Source organism: Sminthopsis crassicaudata, chromosome 6, assembly GCF_048593235.1.
Source record: "Sminthopsis crassicaudata isolate SCR6 chromosome 6, ASM4859323v1, whole genome shotgun sequence".
Lineage (NCBI taxonomy): Eukaryota > Metazoa > Chordata > Mammalia > Dasyuromorphia > Dasyuridae > Sminthopsis > Sminthopsis crassicaudata.
This window is the reverse complement of record NC_133622.1, coordinates 185,280,015-185,298,372: the sequence shown is the minus strand read 5'-3', so window position 1 is coordinate 185,298,372 and position 18,358 is coordinate 185,280,015.

Below are 18,358 nucleotides of genomic sequence, written 5' to 3'. Positions count from 1 at the left end.
TGTTGGGAATTCTCTTCATGGAAACTTAATTCACTGATATATAGATCAACAAGTTATCTATAATACGTAGTAACATTGTCCGAGCACTAAGAAGTTAACTAACTTGCCCAAAGTCACATAGCCAATATATGCCAGGGAGAGGTCTTTTTTCCCTCCAAATTATCATTTAATGTCTTTAGTTATTACATCACTTCATTTCCCAATATATTCTCCCTTGAACCTTCCAAAGAGTCATCCCTTACAATAAAGAGTTAAGAGCAGTTCCATCTCTTCAAAGAAGTTTCCCTTCTATCTTTTTGATGGAATCAAGCTTGTTCACCATAATTTTGCAGCATCCAATTTTTATTGTTTTATTGTTTCTCATAATTGACATTGTTATATTTATGCCTACCATTTTCCTGATTCCTGATTCTATTTACTTTGCATCAGTTCACATAAATGTTTCCATGCTTCTCTGTATTCATCAAATTGTCCCATGTCATCTTTAATAAAGAACCACACCAACTCTAATGCTTGGTAGTTCAGTTCAGCACTTCAAGCATCTGTAATTAACTACATTGAGAAACCACTATCTCCCCCATCCCAAATGTCTTACTTTAGTAGACAACTTCATGGGGGAAAAAAATCCTCTCTGATCTCTCTGAACAGCCTAAGGCTGGTCCTCAGACAATGGAGACAAAATCTGAGGCTAATGCTTGCTATTAACCTTTCCAGATTAGTAGGATATGCCAGAATATATTATTCTAATATTTTATAGAAAGTACTCTCTTAATAAAGTATTATATTACTCTAGGTATACTACATTTTATATACTATAAATAGGTGTATTATTATACCATGTTCAGGAAGTCGAATACGTATATTTAGTTACTGAGGCATTACATATGACTTTTCTAAGATATTCTATGCTTTTGTCATAAAAATTTCATCATTTATAATTAAAAGTAGAATATTGAATTGTGGCTTATGAGACTTTGGCTCTTTGTAATATAGAGGGGCCCTGTTCTACCTGATGATTATTTGACATAACTTGAGCCTTGACCCCTTGTCTGTATTTTGTGCTAATCCCACCTTTCACCATTACTCCAGAGGAACTTCAGTTTGGTCAAATATTACAAAAATAGTGGCTGGCTTCTGGATGTCTTGTGCTTTCATTTGTTTCTAGAGCCCAATCATAGAGTGGCTCTTATATCTGGTTTGGCTTTTGTTTGATGATGATGATGATGATGATGATGATGATAATGATGATAACTAACACATATTGGGTCTTAAGGGGAAAAACTTACTTTACACAAAACACTTAATTTGGCATAATATCTCTGAGATACACATTGCTGTTATTGAAATATTTCAAGTTAGGAAGGATTTTAAATATTAACTGGTCCACCAGTTTTTAGCCTTTTCTAATTTTGGACTCCTTTGGTAGTATGATGAGGTCTATGGACCCCTCCTCAGAATCATGTTTTTAAAAGTGCAAAAAAAAATATGTAGAATTACAAAGGAAACCAAGCATTTAATAATGAAGAAATAATTACATTTTGCCCACTCAAGTACAGGAACCAACCTGAAATATAGCTATAGAATAAGTGTATTTAACCTCAGTTTATGAATCTCTGATTCTACAGAGGAAGAAACTGAGAACTGGAACTGTTGCTGGGCTAGTTCCTGTCCCAGGATGTGAGAGGAAGGAGAGAGAGAAAATAGTTTCCCTTCTGGAAAGATACTAAAACAATTTTTCTTTCTTCCTTTCAAAATTATCAGTTCAAAACAAAAAACTTTAAACACCGTCTACCTAGGCTCTTTGCCTCAAGGGAAGACCTATAGTTTTTTGTGGTGGTGTCCTTTCAGAGTCCCCGGCTTCCCCAGTTCAGATTTTTGTGGCCTATTGTTTGGAAGAGGGATCAGTTTCACCTGCATGTACTGTGTATGAAGGGGGTTTTCTTCTATCCGATCTCTCTTTACCCTCTCATTTAGAATTAAATGAATGTTAGAGCTAGGAAGGCACTTTAGAGATCACGTGGATGGCAGAGTGCTCAGTAGATGTGTGACTTTGCTCTAGGCATTTTCTTTCTCTAAATTTCAATATGCCACTTAACAAAGTGAGGATGATAATACTTGTTCTCCCTTTCTTAAGGTATTCTGTAAATCCTAAAAACCTGTAACTATGATGGATTTTCCCCTTCTGATTCCTATATCTTAGAGAGAAAAGTGGGATCTAGACAGAGGAAGTAACGGACCAATGCTCATTTAGATATAGAATCCTAACTGGTTTCTAATCATAATGAGGATCACAACTACATAAAGCAATCATCTTCACTCTCTCCTTGCAGAGCCAAGTTGCTCTTGGCTTTGCTATGACCACTGCCCTATTAAGTGCTTCGGGACTCCTTGGCCTCGTATAATTTGGGGATACACTTAACCTTTCTAGATACAGAGCTTGGGCTATTCAAGATACCCTCTGATGGAAAGTCAGGCATTTAATATTCTTGCAAAGGTAACCTGGGCCCACCAGTGGATTGGAGTGTCTTTCTAAACTTTGTCATCCAGGCTTCAGCCCCTCGAACCCAAAATCTTGGGAGTAAGTCGAGGGCCGAAGACAAGGGAAGTCTCAACCCGGTGAGATTAGTCTTGTCTTTTCTAAAAACAGAGACATGAGCCGGCTGGGCTGTCTGCAACCTTTCTCTAGAGACTTCCACCAGCCAGATGTCTGGAATCTGCATCCCAGTCCCCACATCTTGTGGCTTTTAAACTGCGAGCTGCTGGACTATATTTTCCTTCTTCTCCACCACCGCTTGATTCCCCCGCTCTCACCCCTCCCAAGTTAGGGAAGTAGCCAGACGTCTAACTGCTGGCCCTAAGTGCTCCAGACGCGGTCATTTCAAGGGAGAAAAAGATCCCAGAGACAAAGTCTATTCTGGTTCTAGCCGCAGCTCTAAGGCCAGCTGGTCTTTTTTCCACTCTCTTAAGCGTTCTAGTTTTTAACCGTTCTTTCTGATTTCTGTTCAGGCAGAGAGCAAATACGTGTGAATGAGTTCGGGAACTAATTTCCTATCAAAATAAAATGTCATGCACCGAGAAGGCCCCTTATGGAGAAATTTCAAACTAAAGAATGACAGAGCTGAAAGAAAAGAAAGACTAGAGTATCAGGAACTTTAGACGATAGTATAGCAGAGCTGGAAAGGATCTTCTTAGGACAGAGAATAGAAGGAACTCGAGTTAACCATTTTTGTCATCAACCCAGGTCTGCCAATGTGGTGAAATCGTTCTCCTTTTAAGAATGATTTTTAAATACATAAATAAAATATATAGTATAAAAAGGAAACTAATTACATTAAAATAGTTATTTTTTTAAATCACGAACCCCGGGGTAAGAATCCCCCTGCAGCAGCTGTCAGAACAAGAAGGAACTTTAGAACATAGAAGGTTGTTTTCCCTTCAGTTACCAAGGAAAGTGCCAACTTCCTTCCCAGAATTTCAGCATTAGGAAAAAATACTTTCCGGTGGTCCACTCTGGTCTCTTTTCCCAACCCCTAACAGACTGTTCTTGAATACAGGATTTCCCAAAACCCAATTTTAACATAGAAATTACTTTTAGAAAAAAAATAATTTTATAAAAAACATTTGAAATGTGCAGTGTCCTCAGTTTCCTTTCCTTGTTCTTCCCAAGACATCCACAGGCATTCCTGACATCGGGATACAGCACTGGGAAAGGTTCAGACATGCTTGCCTTCTCTCTTCTGTCACTGTTAGTCTTTTGAGTCATTTAAATTATCTGAGCCTGAGATAATTGGGAAATTATCCACCTGGCAAACGAAGATAATAATCCTCAAACTCTCTACCTTCCAGGATTGTTGTAAGGAAAGAACTTGGTAAATCTCCAAATGATTACAGAAATGCACACCATTGTTATTATAAATGTGTGAACACTGATGTGGTGGAAATAGTTCTGGATTTAGACAGGAAGATCTGAGGATAAATCCCGATGCTAGCAGCATCCATGTTTACTTAGTTACCACAGAAATAATGGCCTAGTTTCCTCACCTGTAAGGAGTTGGCAGTTGTTGTTTATCCTTCCTTCCTGAAAATATGATCGCAGGAAGGTAATGCCCCAATGAGAATGAGTTGGATTTGAATGAGGGAGGTTTGTGCAAGAGCACCTGCCTCACTTCCCCCTGCAGAGCCATCCAGGTGCAGTGTCTAGATATAGATCAGAAGAACTAGAAATGTCCCTGGATGTAGTGGGGGATCTTGGCTTTTTAAAACTAAGATCTTTTCCAGGTGTCAGTTCAATTGAGACAATCAATGTCTATATAATGATTTTGACCAGGTAAGAAATAAAACAGAGAGTGGCCTCTTTTACCTAGGGAAAAAAACAAACCAAAAAATCTGACCCAAACAGAAACAAGTGTTATTTGCATAAATGGGCTTGGACCCATGTCTCCTAACTCCTAGCCAGCAAATTGGCTCCTGAGACATAGAAACCGGATAGGAAAAAGAAGCCATTAGCTAATTGAAGTTGGCTCCAAGCATCACCCAATCTCTCCAGGAAAAGCAGAGGTCTGGTTCTCTGCTCTAAAGAGCAGGTGGCCTTTTCTCCGATTCCTGATTATGTGACAGGTTGGCCCATAATTTGAAGCAGCAGCCTGATAGTCATTGCCGAAGAAAATCCCCAGGAGAAGCATGTCTGGACTCCCTGAGAAAAAAGACCATAGACTGAGGAAGAAGTTTCTTGGGAAATTGGCCCCCAGATCCCTTGCATAGTAGGAGAATTTTGGTCCCAGTTCCAGACAGGCTCAGAGTGGAAGGGAGTAGGTTCATTGCATGAAAGAGGAAGGAAAGGATAGCTAGAGGGTAAACTTTGTCCCTGATAACTAATTAGTGATGCCATTCCAAATGCTGATCTAGCATTTATTTGGAAGTTTTATTTCTAGAAGAATATATTAATGAGAGAAGTGCTTAAGTTAGAACAGAAACCATTGGAAGTGGAAGAAAACTTTGAACATACAATGAGCAATATGAGAAGAGACCTCAGAGATCATCTTGTCCAAATCCCTAGTTTTGTCGAGGAAGCTGCAGAGAGGAGAAATGATTTGGCCAAGATCACACAGCAAATTAGTAGCAGACCTGGCATTAATAGCCATGTATTCTGATTTTTTTCAACTGCACTAAGAGGCTGTAGTTTGCAAAAAGGGGAATCAGACATCTTTCCCCACAGGCCTTTGCTGTCATACTTTCATGTCCAAAACAAAACAAAACAACAACAACAACAAAAGTGTATTTGTGTGCAAATTTACATAATTATAGATTGTTGGGTTCAAACCCCAACTCTGACACTAGTGGTGTGACCCTGGGCAGATCATTTAACCTTTACACATCTTAAGCCAATTCAACAGATTTATCTAATAAACAATAGATGGTGTTATTATCTACATTGGTGGAGGTTATTTATACATATAGATTCTGTATCACAGGTTTTTCCTGCATTTAAGTGTATTGTGTCTTTGGAGAGATAGTCAGAGAGTATTGCAGATGGGTGATTTCATGAGAGTAGGGAAATCCAAAAGTGAAAACGCCCTCTGTCAGTGCACATCAGGAACTCAGCAATTATAGTTTGAAAAAGTTGAGTGTGATTTATGGAAGTTCACCCAGCTTGTATATTCAAGAGCCAGGAATCTTTGAAGCCATGTCTTCTGTTTTTCCTCCATAATCTGTCTTCCATCCAGCATGATGTCTCCCATTCTTGTATACATTGACCATATATACATAGTCTGGTACTGTGGTTTCCTATATGTAGGCAAGTTTAGGAAACATTTTTTTTTTTCTTTTAGCCAATGGCCATTTGGATACTTAAAACATCATTTGAGAGCCATACAAAATTAACAACTTATAGAACTCAAGCAGTGGGAGGTTGTTCTATGCAGCTTTCAGCTCATCATCGCCTGTGGTTGATTATGCAAATGATTTCAAGAGCCTTATGTGGCCTGCAGGCCAGAGGTTCCCATCCTCCATAGGGAATGCTCTCCCACTTAAACTCCTTTCACTTAATCAATCTGACAACTATACTTACTTTAGGAGTCTTATAGCTGTATCTTGGGGCATTGAGTAGTTAAGTGATTTCTTCAAGGTCACACAGCCAGATTTGGTTTGAATCAAGATCTGAATAGATTTTCCCAAGTCTAAGGCACTCAGCCACAATTTTATTTCACTTTATCACCAAACCTACAACAGTTTCTCAGATAAATTGAGAATGTATACGTATATTTATGGAAATATTCTATGTATAATGCATCGTAATAATGTCTGCTTTTATATGTGACATATAATAACAAATATATATCTCATATAATGTATATTTTATTATGCAAAATTCTCCTGCCCCAAACAATACTCTAAGAGTAAATTGTTGTTTCTATACGCCACGGCAGAGGGAGCTCGCAAACCAAGAAAAATCACAGGTTTTTAGCATTTGTACATACTTAAATTTATACATCCATAATGCTATACACACATACAATATTTATTTTAACAGATAGCAAACACTTCTTAAGTGCCTACTTTGTGCCAGCCATTCTGATAAATTCTAAAAACAAGACAAAAGGAAAACAATCCTGTAGTCAAGGACCTTATATTCTATCGCAACTCATATACAGATAACTAAATAACGATATATTTTAAGTGAATACAAAGCAATTGTTGATCTCGTGTAGCAAGTGACAACTATTCTTCCAAGGATGTCCAAAGTATTTTCATTTCAGAGTTCATTTCAGTCCAGTAAACTAGGCCCATAAGGATCTGAACAATAGCCCCACGTCAGAGTATTGTAGCTGGGTGCTGACGAGATCTCTGCCAGGGGATTCAGGCCATGGGAGAGAGAGGAAGTCGGTTAGGAGGTGGATACGAAATAGTGGCCCGAGGATTGATATATATGTGTGTGTGTGTGTGTGTGTGTGTGTGTGTGTGTGTGTGTGTGTGTGTATGCATGTATATATGTATGTATATAGTATCATGTATATTATATAATAATATAATATATATATAACTCGTGTTTTAATGGGAGAAACTACATATTATATATAATATATGTAGTTTCTCTCATTAAAACACGAGTTTTATATATATATTATATGTGCATGTAGTTTCTCCCATTAAAACACGAGTTTTATATATATTATATATGCATGTAGTTTCTCCCATTAAAACACGAGTTCTTCCAGAGCAGAATGTCTAAAAGAAATCTTTCTTTATATCCCCAGGGTTAGCATAGAGCTTAGTTCTCAATAAATGCTTTTTGATGGGCTGACTGATTGATTTTCCACCTTTATGAGCCTGATTGAGTTGACCTTCACTCTCGGAGCCTCTATTTCCTCACCTGAAAAACAAGGGAGATTGAACCTTAATTGTCTTACAGACAAATCGTCGTGAATTCGATTAGATAATCTCGAAACTCCTTCCAGTTATGATATCGGAGAATTCAGTAATTTGAGAAATTGGATTCTGCGCCCAGTGAGCGACGTATTCCTCCTCAGCCTCGGTGTAGCAAAGGCTCCCGGGCCTGAGGCTACTTAGGGGTGCCGAGGCTACTTAGGGGTGCCGGGTTCACGGATCCGAGCGACCACCTTGCGGGGTTGGGAGTATATACAGGCCGGACTCCGCAGCCTATCTCCCTCCCGCCAGGCCCACGGCCTCTCTACCGCCGGTTTAGCAGGCCGGGCAGTTTCTGCGCAGGGAGCAAAGCGGCGTTTTTTCCTAGCAGCCGGAGCACATAGCTCAGAGCAGAGCAGGCTGTCTATCCCGTCCAGATCTGACGGCCTCCCAAGCCTCTGCTCCATCTCTGACTTACCTACGGCTTCTGGCTGCCTGGCCCTGCGGATGCCCAACATGACAGTCCGCGGATGCCCAACATGACAGTCCGCGGATGCCCAACATGACAGTCCACGTAGAGCCGTGGAGCTCCACCCCGGACCCGGGACCCTGGCGATCCTGTTTTCTTACTAAGCTGGGCGCTTAGATCAAAGTCCGCGGGAACCGTTGCATCTACCTTAGCCAAATGCAGGGGTCAGCTCCTCTCCACTTTCTGCAACCAAGAGAAACTGACAGAGGGAGAAAGTGACAGCGTTTTTAAAGTGCTTAACTCGAAAATCGCCCTGCCTGGGGTTAGATAGAAGCAGTTTGTTTTCCTTGGGGAAACGGCTGTCCGAGGGACCTGAAATTCCCCTAAAGGATTCGAGCGGGGAGTTCTCTGGCTGGTGGGTACTTTCTCCTCTCTCTGCAAATTCGACTTCTCTATTTCGCTCGGATTTGACCGAACGGCGCCGGCGTCTCTGCGGTACTTTACCCAAGAGACAAGATCCGGAAAGAACAAAGTCCCGTCTTCTCTGGGAAATGGGAGCAAGTCACTGTCCTCCCCACACACATCCCCATCATCTGTTTCTCAGTCTTGGCCCACTGACCCAGTACAGGAAGAAAAAGAATATGTTCCTCTAAGTCTTAGTCCCGAGATATATTTTCTTAAAGGACATAGGCAAACTCCCAGAATTATTTAGAGGGATTTATCTAAACCCTCTCGTTGTATGAAAAAGAAAATAGATGTCTAGAGAGAACAAACAACATATTCAAAATCAGCCAGAGAATTTGCAGAAGTAGACTCGTGAAAGAAAGAAAGAAAGAAAGAAAGAAGAAAAGAAAGAAAGAAAGAAAGAAAGAAAGAAAGAAAGAAAGAAAGAAAGAAAGAAAGAAAGAAAAAGAAAGAAAGAAAGAAGAAAAAGAAAGAAAAAAAAGAAAGAAAGAAAGAAAGAAAGAAAGAAAGAAAGAAAGAAAGAAAGAAAGAAAGAAAGAAAGAAAGAAAGAAAGAAAGAAAAGAAAGAAAGAAAGAAAGAAAGAAGGAAGGAAAGGAAGGAAGGAAGGAAGTGAAGGAAGGAAGGAAGAAAGAAAGGAAAGAAAGAAAGAAAGAAAGAGAAAGAAAGAAAGAAAGAAAGAAAGAAAGAAGAAAAGAAAAAACCTTTTCCACTATTCATTTATTCAACAAGGCAGTGTGTCAGGCGTTGGGCGTACAAAGATGGATTCTTTTTTTTTTTAAGTCTGTTCATTTCAGGTGGGCTCGAGTCCATGGTACTGGCACACTGCAATCTGTGACTACTTCTCAGTGATTATTAAGTGGTTAGCTAGGTGGTAACGATAGTAGTGATGATAACGTCGCATACTATGGCACTTTAGAGTTGATTAATGTCTTTCCCACACATTATCCGGTATACTCCGGGCTTCTCGGTCCACGGGAAGCCCCGTTACCACCTCCCGCCCGCTGCATCTCCCCAGGGCCGTCTTTGTTCTGAAAAGATCGGAAGTGCGGGCCCCGGCGTGCGGTGACTACCGGCTGCAGAAAGAAGCCTCCTGCGCACCCGCCCAGCCCCAAACCCCCAGATGAAGGCCTGCGCTGGGCCTGTCGGCTGCAGCTCTGTCTTGGATCCCGGAATGAGGCGAAGGAGAAGAAAAGCCATCCGTAGTAAGAACCTGAGGCATGTGGCACCCAGACCTTGCAACTGTCCCAGGTCGGCCCCACGACCAGCTCCTCCGAAAGGTCTGGCCCTTCCTTCGGGGAGGGGTGGCCTAGACACACTGGGGTTCAAATTCCATCAGGGTCTGCTGCCTGTTACTGAGAGGAAGGGAAGATTAGAGCCTCTTTCATTTCTTCAAGAAATAGACGCAGCTGGCATTTAGATAGACCCTTTAAGGTCTGCGAAGCACTGTGCGTACAGAAGATGAAATAAAACTATTTTACACGGGGTCCTGAAAGTCTTAGTGCAATTCTATTACTGCTTATAATTCCCCGCCTAATCTTCATAGATCTCATCTATCTTATGGAATCGATCAATAAACAATGTGCCGGGCACTTTTACATTTATTGTATACAAATGATGTCATGCAAGATATGTAAACAAAGCCATTTTCATTCTTGCATATTTACATGAGTAAATGAAATATATATATATATATTTAGAAATATATATAAATGATATAATATATATAATAAATGCACATTCATGCTTATATACACGCACATTATTCTGTATTCCATATGGTTTCATTTAGATCCTAAAGAGTATATTATACTCTTTAGTGTTATTCAACTCTTTACAAATGTGAGCTATATAAATAAGCACTGCCTGCCTGTATTTAAAAGCAACTCAATTTTCACTTGCAACACAGAAAAGAGAACTTAGCCTAAGCATATTTTTATGGTAGGGTTCTAAAAATTATATGTAAGTTGTGAACTGAATTCACAGAAGAACTGTGTAGATGGGATTGTCTCTTGAAGTATTGGACCTTGGCCTGAGAAAGAGCCAAAAACCTGTCAATTATATATTGGGCTAAAAAAGCTAGGATTTTAGAAAAATAGAAAAGCTATTTATTTTAAAATTAGGACAAATTCGATCAGTGGAAATTTGTATGCCCTTGATAACTAAAGTTCCACGGAATATATATATATATATATTCTATTCTTTCCAATAGTGATGATCATAATTTATATTTTATTCTTACTAGATTTAAGGGGAAAAAATACAAGGGAAAGTAGCTAAAACCTGTTTGGAAATATGTGCTGTCCTTTTAGAGCACTAGCCTGGGAGTCAGAAAACCTGGTTTTAGTTCACTAAGTGGCAATTTGACCCTATTGAAGCGACATCAGTTGTTTAATCCAATGTTTACCCAAGATATCAACTTATTAAGAGGCGGACTACTGAAAACAAGATTCAGCTGGAAGACAGCCTTGATCCAGCTTCTTTCTGACTGTAATAAATTCAGTTGAGATTCTGGAGATCAAAATAAGAGGTGTTTCCTTTTCTAAATCACTTGCTGATTTCACAAGACCATGATCTAGCAATCATCCTCTAATTTTCCAAAGGTAAAAACTAAGGCTCAGGGAAGAAATAGCATTTATTCAATGTAATAGTAATGCTCCTCAAGCTTCCAATTTAACTGATCTGAATTTTGTAGTATCTCCCTGTTTGTCTTTCTGCAATTGATTGGGGGAAAAGGCAACCAGCTGCAAGGTGAGTAAATGTGTGTGCTGGTATATTTATAAGGATAGGGGTAGAGTTGTGGAGTGAGAATTAAGGGGATGGTAGTTAACACTGTACTTGTCACCTCTTGTAAACAGGCCCCTTTGTCTCTGAAATGTCTCCCCAGGCCTCAGCCTTCTATAACATTTGTTTTGCATTTGGACCCAGAGGATCTGAGATAAATGACCAGCTCTCTTTTGTTAAAGGGCAAATTCCACTGTATATTGTTTCTGTTCAACAAATTTCACTTCGTTTGAGAAAAGATTAAGCCTTTTTTTCTGAGCCCCCGAGGCTGGGCTTGAATGCCCAGAAAACAGAATTGAAAGCAGAACCTTAGGAATCCACCACATTGGGCCCTGAGCAATCTAACAGAGAAAGTAAAGGCTAGAGGCCCGACAAGGCTTTCGTCTGAGAAGCTGATCAGATGTGATTAAATACCAAGTCCATAAAAACAGGCATCACATAACCCATAGAGGTATTTTTTCTCACCCAAACAAGGCTTAAAAAGTCTAGGCTCACACTGTGTTTGGAGCGAGCCACTGCATCTTCACCCTCCAGCCATCAACCCAAGAAGTGAATTTATTTTTTGAGGAAAGAAAAAGGACTAGTAAATGGGGTGTTAATTTCATTCACCTAATTCAGCTACTTAAATGTTATGGCCCCAAATGGGATCTAGGCTCTTGGTTGTACCTATACCCAAAAGCAGATTATTTGGGGGAACTATTTAAAGGGTTAATTTAGTCATATAGCTAGGAACGCAATAATTTACCAGGTTTTAACAGTTGTATTCCACTGATTTCCATCTTTTCAGACAAGAATAGAAGATCACATCCTATTGCTTTTTACAGTTCTCCCCAACCTCCTGCCAGAGAATCAACAAAAATATCTACTTTCTATAGTTGGCTAAATTTTCCATTTTGCTTGAGAGATGGTTGGTATATTGTGGGCAAAGTCCTAGTCAGTGAAAGATCTGTGTTCAAATTACAGCTTTGTTATTTAGATATCCTTGATCTTTGGGACTCTATAAAATGAGAGGGCTGGACTAATTGATCGCTAAAATTTCTTTCTGATTCTCAAACTTATGAGCTAGTTAAAATAACGGATTCTCTATCATACTTTACAAAGAGATTTTTAATTCATCAGCATAAGGAATCTTAACAATAGTCTTCAAATGGGAGGGCAGGGATAATTATAATCATCTCACAGATTTGGACTATAAGGACCAGGGTAGGCAACTTTTTTTTCTTTGTCATTGAACTTGAATGCTCTTTCCTTCAGCGTGACCTCTGACTATTTGTGTAGACCCTGCCTGGGACCTACAAGTTAATGAGAAATCTAATCGAATGATAGATCAATACTTTTCACCTGTGAAGAGCTTAGGAGAAAAGAGGACTCGATATTTTACCATTTTATTGCGTGCGTTTAATCTTCATTTTTGTTATTCTTATTTCTTGATAGCGTTTATTTTCACATCAGCTTGGTTTCTGAACACATCCTGTTCTCCCCAACCCAGAGCCTTATGATAGAAATTTAAATAGACAAAGAATAATTCCACAAAACCAACCATGTCACTCTGTATCTGACACTATATACCAGTACCATAATTATATCCTACCACCTCGATAAAGAGAGCAGGAAGTGTGTTTTCTCGATTTCCTTCTAGATCCAAGCTTGGTTGCTACAATTTGTCCTGTTCAGGTTTTAACTGGTCCCCGTGGAGTATGTTTAAGACTGAGAGAAAAACTTTTGGATAGATTTGCTATTGAGGATGTATGGAGGAAAAATGAGAAGTACTAAATTGACTGCAATCTGCATTCTTGGAGGGAGGGAGGGCCTACATGGGTAACATATCTACTTAAAGGTAAAATTGCTGACCAATTTCTTCTCTCTTTCTCTTCAATATAAATAATCATGGTTTATATCTACATAGAATTTTAGCCTCACTAGACTTGGCAGAAAAGAATATCTAAGACAATAGTTTGGATTGGAAAAGTATGCTACACTTAGACTCCTGACCTGAGAGTTTAAAACCAAAACAAAAGAAAACAAAAACCTTGGAGTTTAATTCACTACAATAGCTATCTGGCTTTAGTGAAGTTAGTTCACTTTCTATTTTTTCCTTTATAAAATGTGGAGGTGTCAAAGTAAATCTTCTAAACCTCTTCCAGGTCTGATAATCTCTGTTCTGTTTTAAGCATATTTTCCACCCCACCCCCATTCATACTCGATGATTGATTCTTTGATCGAATTCTGAATGACAATTCCTATCACTTTTGGTTAAGAGGCATGATGAAATTATAGAGGTTAACACTTGTTTGCTTAAAATGTACACATTTAAAAATTACAACAAATTAGAATTCAGAGGCAGCTGGAGTCCTGGTGTCTTCCCTTCCCCCTCCCTCTAGGCCCTGGAAATTTTCACAGAAAAAAAAATGTAAATACTAAATGCTTAATAAATGTTTGTTGAATGAAAAAAAAAACTGAAAAAAGAGGATGTTAGAAGTCATCTAGTTCAACATTCTAATTTTGCTCATAAGAAATTAAGTAAATCACCAAATCTAAAATCACCACATACAGGTAGTAAGTGCAAGACCTGGGATTCAAATTCAGGAAGAATGACTCAGTCTTTGCTACAGGGTAAGACATTTAACACTCAGGCCTGCTTTTTATCCTGACTGGATACAATGCAATTTCTAAATTTATGAAGTTGAAAAGAGACACACTTAAGAATGAAGCTGCAGATGTTAAGGATGGGACCAGTCAGCTGTCCCCAGAAGGATTCCTAGAGAGTAATACAAAAGGTCCACAAGAAAGTCCTTCTTTCCTAACTGGTTGGTAATAGTCATCCTCCTCAATAGATTACTTCTTTCCCTCCAGAACAGAATGTACATCCTTAACCTGAAATTCAGAGAATGATAGAACAGTGATACTGTAGCAAGTAGATATCCATTAAAAACTTTATCAGTTTATTTAAGAAAGATGGAATGGGCATGGGAAAAGAGACTTATTATTTAAGAAATTAGAGATCTAAGATATGGAACTGGCTAAATGTATGATCCTGGGCAATCTACTTAATTTATTTCTAAATCTCAGTTTCTCTATATAAAAAAAAAGAGAAGATGAAAATAGGTATATGACCTAATTTATGTTATGAGAAATATGAACTATTTTTGTGATATAGATCTTCTGACTCCTAATTTTATCTAAAGAAACATTTTTTTAAGGATTATTTAAGTTGTGCTAGAGATTTTTAGAAGCCTGAATGTGAGGGAGGTCAGCTAGAAAGTTTAAATTGTCCTTCAGATACTCATAACTAAGATTTAGGGTACTGTCATGCTATATGTTTTAGAAATATTAAAGATTATGTAACCCAATTCCTTCATTTCATGTATGAAGCACAGGAAGGGAAATTAACTTTACTAAGGTACTGGAAGAAAAAGATTGTGAAAGAAAGAAAGAAAGACAGACAGGAAGGAAGGAAGGAAGGAAGGAAGGAAGGAAGGAAGGAAGGAAGGAAGGAAGGAAGGAAGGAAGGAAGGAAGGAAGGAAGGAAGGAAGGAAGGAAGGAAGGAAGGAAGGAAGGAAGGAAGAAAAGAAGGAAGGAAAGAAGGAAGGAAGGAAGGAAGGAAGAAAAGAAGGAAGGAAGGAAAAAAGGAAGAAAGGAAGGAAGGAAGGAAGGAAGGAAGGAAGGAAGGAAGGAAGGAAGGAAGGAAGGAAGGAAGGAAGGAAGAAAAGAAGGAAGGAAGGAAAAAAGGAAGAAAGGAAGGAAGGAAGGAAGGAAGGAAGGAAGGAAGGAAGGAAGGAAGGAAGGAAGGAAGGAAGGAAGGAAGGAAGGAAGGAAGGAAGAAAAGAAGGAAGGAAAAAAGGAAGGAAGGAAGGAAGGAAGGAAGGAAGGAAGGAAGGAAGGAAGGAAGGAAGGAAGGAAGGAAGGAAGGAAGGAAGGAAAGAAGGAAGGAAGGAAGGAAGGAAAGAAGGAAAAAATTGTACCTGTAACTTCTTTGTTTCCTGTCTTATCTCAAAATTAGAGCCAAGATGAGGTAGTTGTAAGTCTGAGCAAGGTTTAAAAGTGAGTCTTCCTTATCTCCCTCCCCACACTTATATAATTTATCATCAAAAAGGGTGAGCATTCACTGTAAATTATGCAATTTGAATTAACCCAGAATAAAACTCTTCAGGCCTTGGAGTTCAGAATCTGGAGGCAGCTGGGTATCAAGGTTAGTAGAGAATTGAGCCCAGAGTTGAGACCTGAATTCGAATCCAGTTTCAGACACTAAGTATATGATGATGGGCAAAACTTTTGTCTGCCTTAGTTTGCCCATCTGTAAAATGAGGATAATAATAGCACCTATAATCCAGGGTTATTGTGAGGATCAAATGAGATAATACTTGTAAAGCACTAAGTACAGTTCCTGGTACCATAGAAGTACTAAATATATATTAGCTATTGTTATTATCTACAAACATAAAATATGTAAAGTCATATAAAATAATTCCTCTTTTCTTTCTTCTGATTGTAATTCCATCCCTTCTTAATATCTTTTTAATCCTAGTTCCATTGAGTTTCTCACCATGAATTGTTCACCAAGTGGCAGGAATGAGCTCTTTCAGGATTTCACTTTAATAGATATCCTCCAGGTGGCACTCTTGAAGCAGAAGAGCTAGACTGTTCAATCCAATTGGACAATATGGAGCCACAAATCCCCTACTGCAGGAGGGGGAAAGTGAGAGGAAGGGGAATTTTAGCTATTACCTGATGTGTAGTCAAGAGACTTGGAAAGCATTTTGGGGCAGAGCTCTGGGCTCTGCACACTGCAGAAACAAAATAAATGCTGAATTGAATTTTTAAATATGTACCTAGTTATTCATATAATGCTACAAATGACCACTCTTCCAATAAAGGCCAAACAATTTGCAGAGGGATGAATAATTTCTGCCTAAGTGATTCAGATAATTTTTAAATGACAGGTTGTTTAGCCTAAGTCACAATAGCAATCTCCAAATCTGGGATTTAGGGTCCCCAAAGTTTCCCCTTCATAGTGCACAACTCAGACCAGACCAGAAATAGAACCTATAGACTAAAACATGAGCAGTCCATAATAACTGCTTCTTTCATAATCCCCTTTCCCTTCAATCTTCTTCCTCCTCCTCTCCCCCAAAAAAGTTCTGCTCAGTCCATTCGGAAGAAAACTTCAAATAACCATTTTTCAATCAGAGATGACCTAAGTTAGGCGAACAAATATGGCATCAGGGTAGTATCACCTACAGAATTAACAGTGCCTATTTCAATAATAATATAATAACTATTTGCAAAGTATTTTACAGTTTGCAAAAAGAAATTTCTACTCTGTATAGAATATTTTAATGGCCACATGATCACGGGCATATCACTTGAGCTAATAAGCTAATAAATTAAGCAATAAGTGTGAATGAATGAATGAAAAATAAAAACAGTAAGTATTCAACTATGTGCAAAGCATTGTATTAAATGTTTAGATACAAATGGAAGGATGAGGCAGTCCCTACTCTCAGGAGTTCACGTTCTAAGTAAAGAAGACACATATGGAAGGTTTCATCTGCAAGTCAGATGGAAAGGTCCCATTGCTCTTTGGACTTCAGTGGCTAAGCAGATGGTAACTCCTTTTTTAAAGGCATTTCTTCACTTGTAAAAGCATATCAATTTTCAATGAGCCAGTTCATAAGATGAGAACAGAGTTTGGAGTCCATGCTTTATTGTGGCTGAGTTTCCATAGTTTATAAATCTCTGAATCAATACCAGAATGGTCAAAATAGAGTTTCCAGAATATTTTTAAACAAGTCTATGAAACAGGTGAGAAAGACAATGATAACTGACAATTGCATGAGTCTTTAAGATTTGCCAAATGAATGCTATATTTGCATCTAATATTCATAACAATCTTGTATCAGTATTACCGGGATTATTATCAGCTATAACTAAGGAAGACTGAGGAAGAATTAGGACTTTGACAGTACTTGTAGTCTTTTAGCATCATAAAAACAAAAGGGTTTATCAGCGAGAATAATTAGCTAATTAGGAAGCTACCAGGTGGTAGCTCCTCAGATAAACCAGTACCCTCCATCATTTCCCCAGGAAGGCCATCCCAATCATATCTTCACCCTGGTTTACAATGGCATTGGTCTTCCAAAAAATAGAATGATGTCTTGGTTGTTCTCTTATCTTTGACTGAGGACCTGTTGCATGATGGTTGCTTCAAATATGCTCTATTTTATTCCTAGGTAGAAAAAAAAAGTCTTGGTAGATCCCTGATTATTATCCACATTTTGTGACTGAAGAAAGCAGTTTTAAGTGACTTGACTAAGATAATAGATATAGTAACTGTTGAAGACTACAGCCATACTCAGGTTTCCCTAATAACCTTCTCATCAATCTATGCTGCCTCTGACAGATAGTCTCATAGTTGGAAATATCTTAGGAAACCATCTAGTCCAGCCCTTCTACATGAAACATTAATCAGTTCTGCAAAACTTCTGAGAAGTAGTTATAATGTATATAATACAAATAATTTGGATTTTAAATCAGAATATGTGTAGTTTAATTCAGGGAGCTATTACACACTAGTTTTGTTACCTGGATAAATTATATTTTCCTCTCTAAGACCCAGTTATTTTATCATTAAGTGTTTATTGAACAAATGTTGAATGACTTCAAATTGGAAGTACTGCTTGTCCTTGAATGCTGAAGTATATAAAGAAGACACATCTTTGAAAAAACTTATAGATCAGCTAGGAAGTCTAGCCCAAAATATTTCCCATTCCTTTTCCATTTTATTTTTTAAAATTAAATTAAGTTTTGTTATATGCTAAGTTCCCTGAACTATCTCCTTTCCTTCCTCCCCACCCCAATAAAGAAGACACAGATTTGACACAGATGTTTATACACACACACACACACACACACACACACACACACACGCATATCCATAATATGCACACTACTGATTATCAATTGTTTCTCTGAAGATGAATAGCATTTTCCTTCATAGGTTCTTTGTAATGGATTTGAATAGTTATAATACTCAGAATAAATTGGTTATTCACAAATATATATATATAACCAATTTATTCACAATTATTCTTTGAATAATATTGATGTTATTGTACATAGCATTCTGTTGGTTCTGATAATTTAATTTTTCTTTATTTCATGCAAGTATTTCCATGTTTTTCTACATTTCTTATAGCATAATAGTATTCTAACACAATAATATACCACAACTTGGTTAGTTATTCCCCAATTGATGGGCATCCCCTCAATTTCCAAGTCA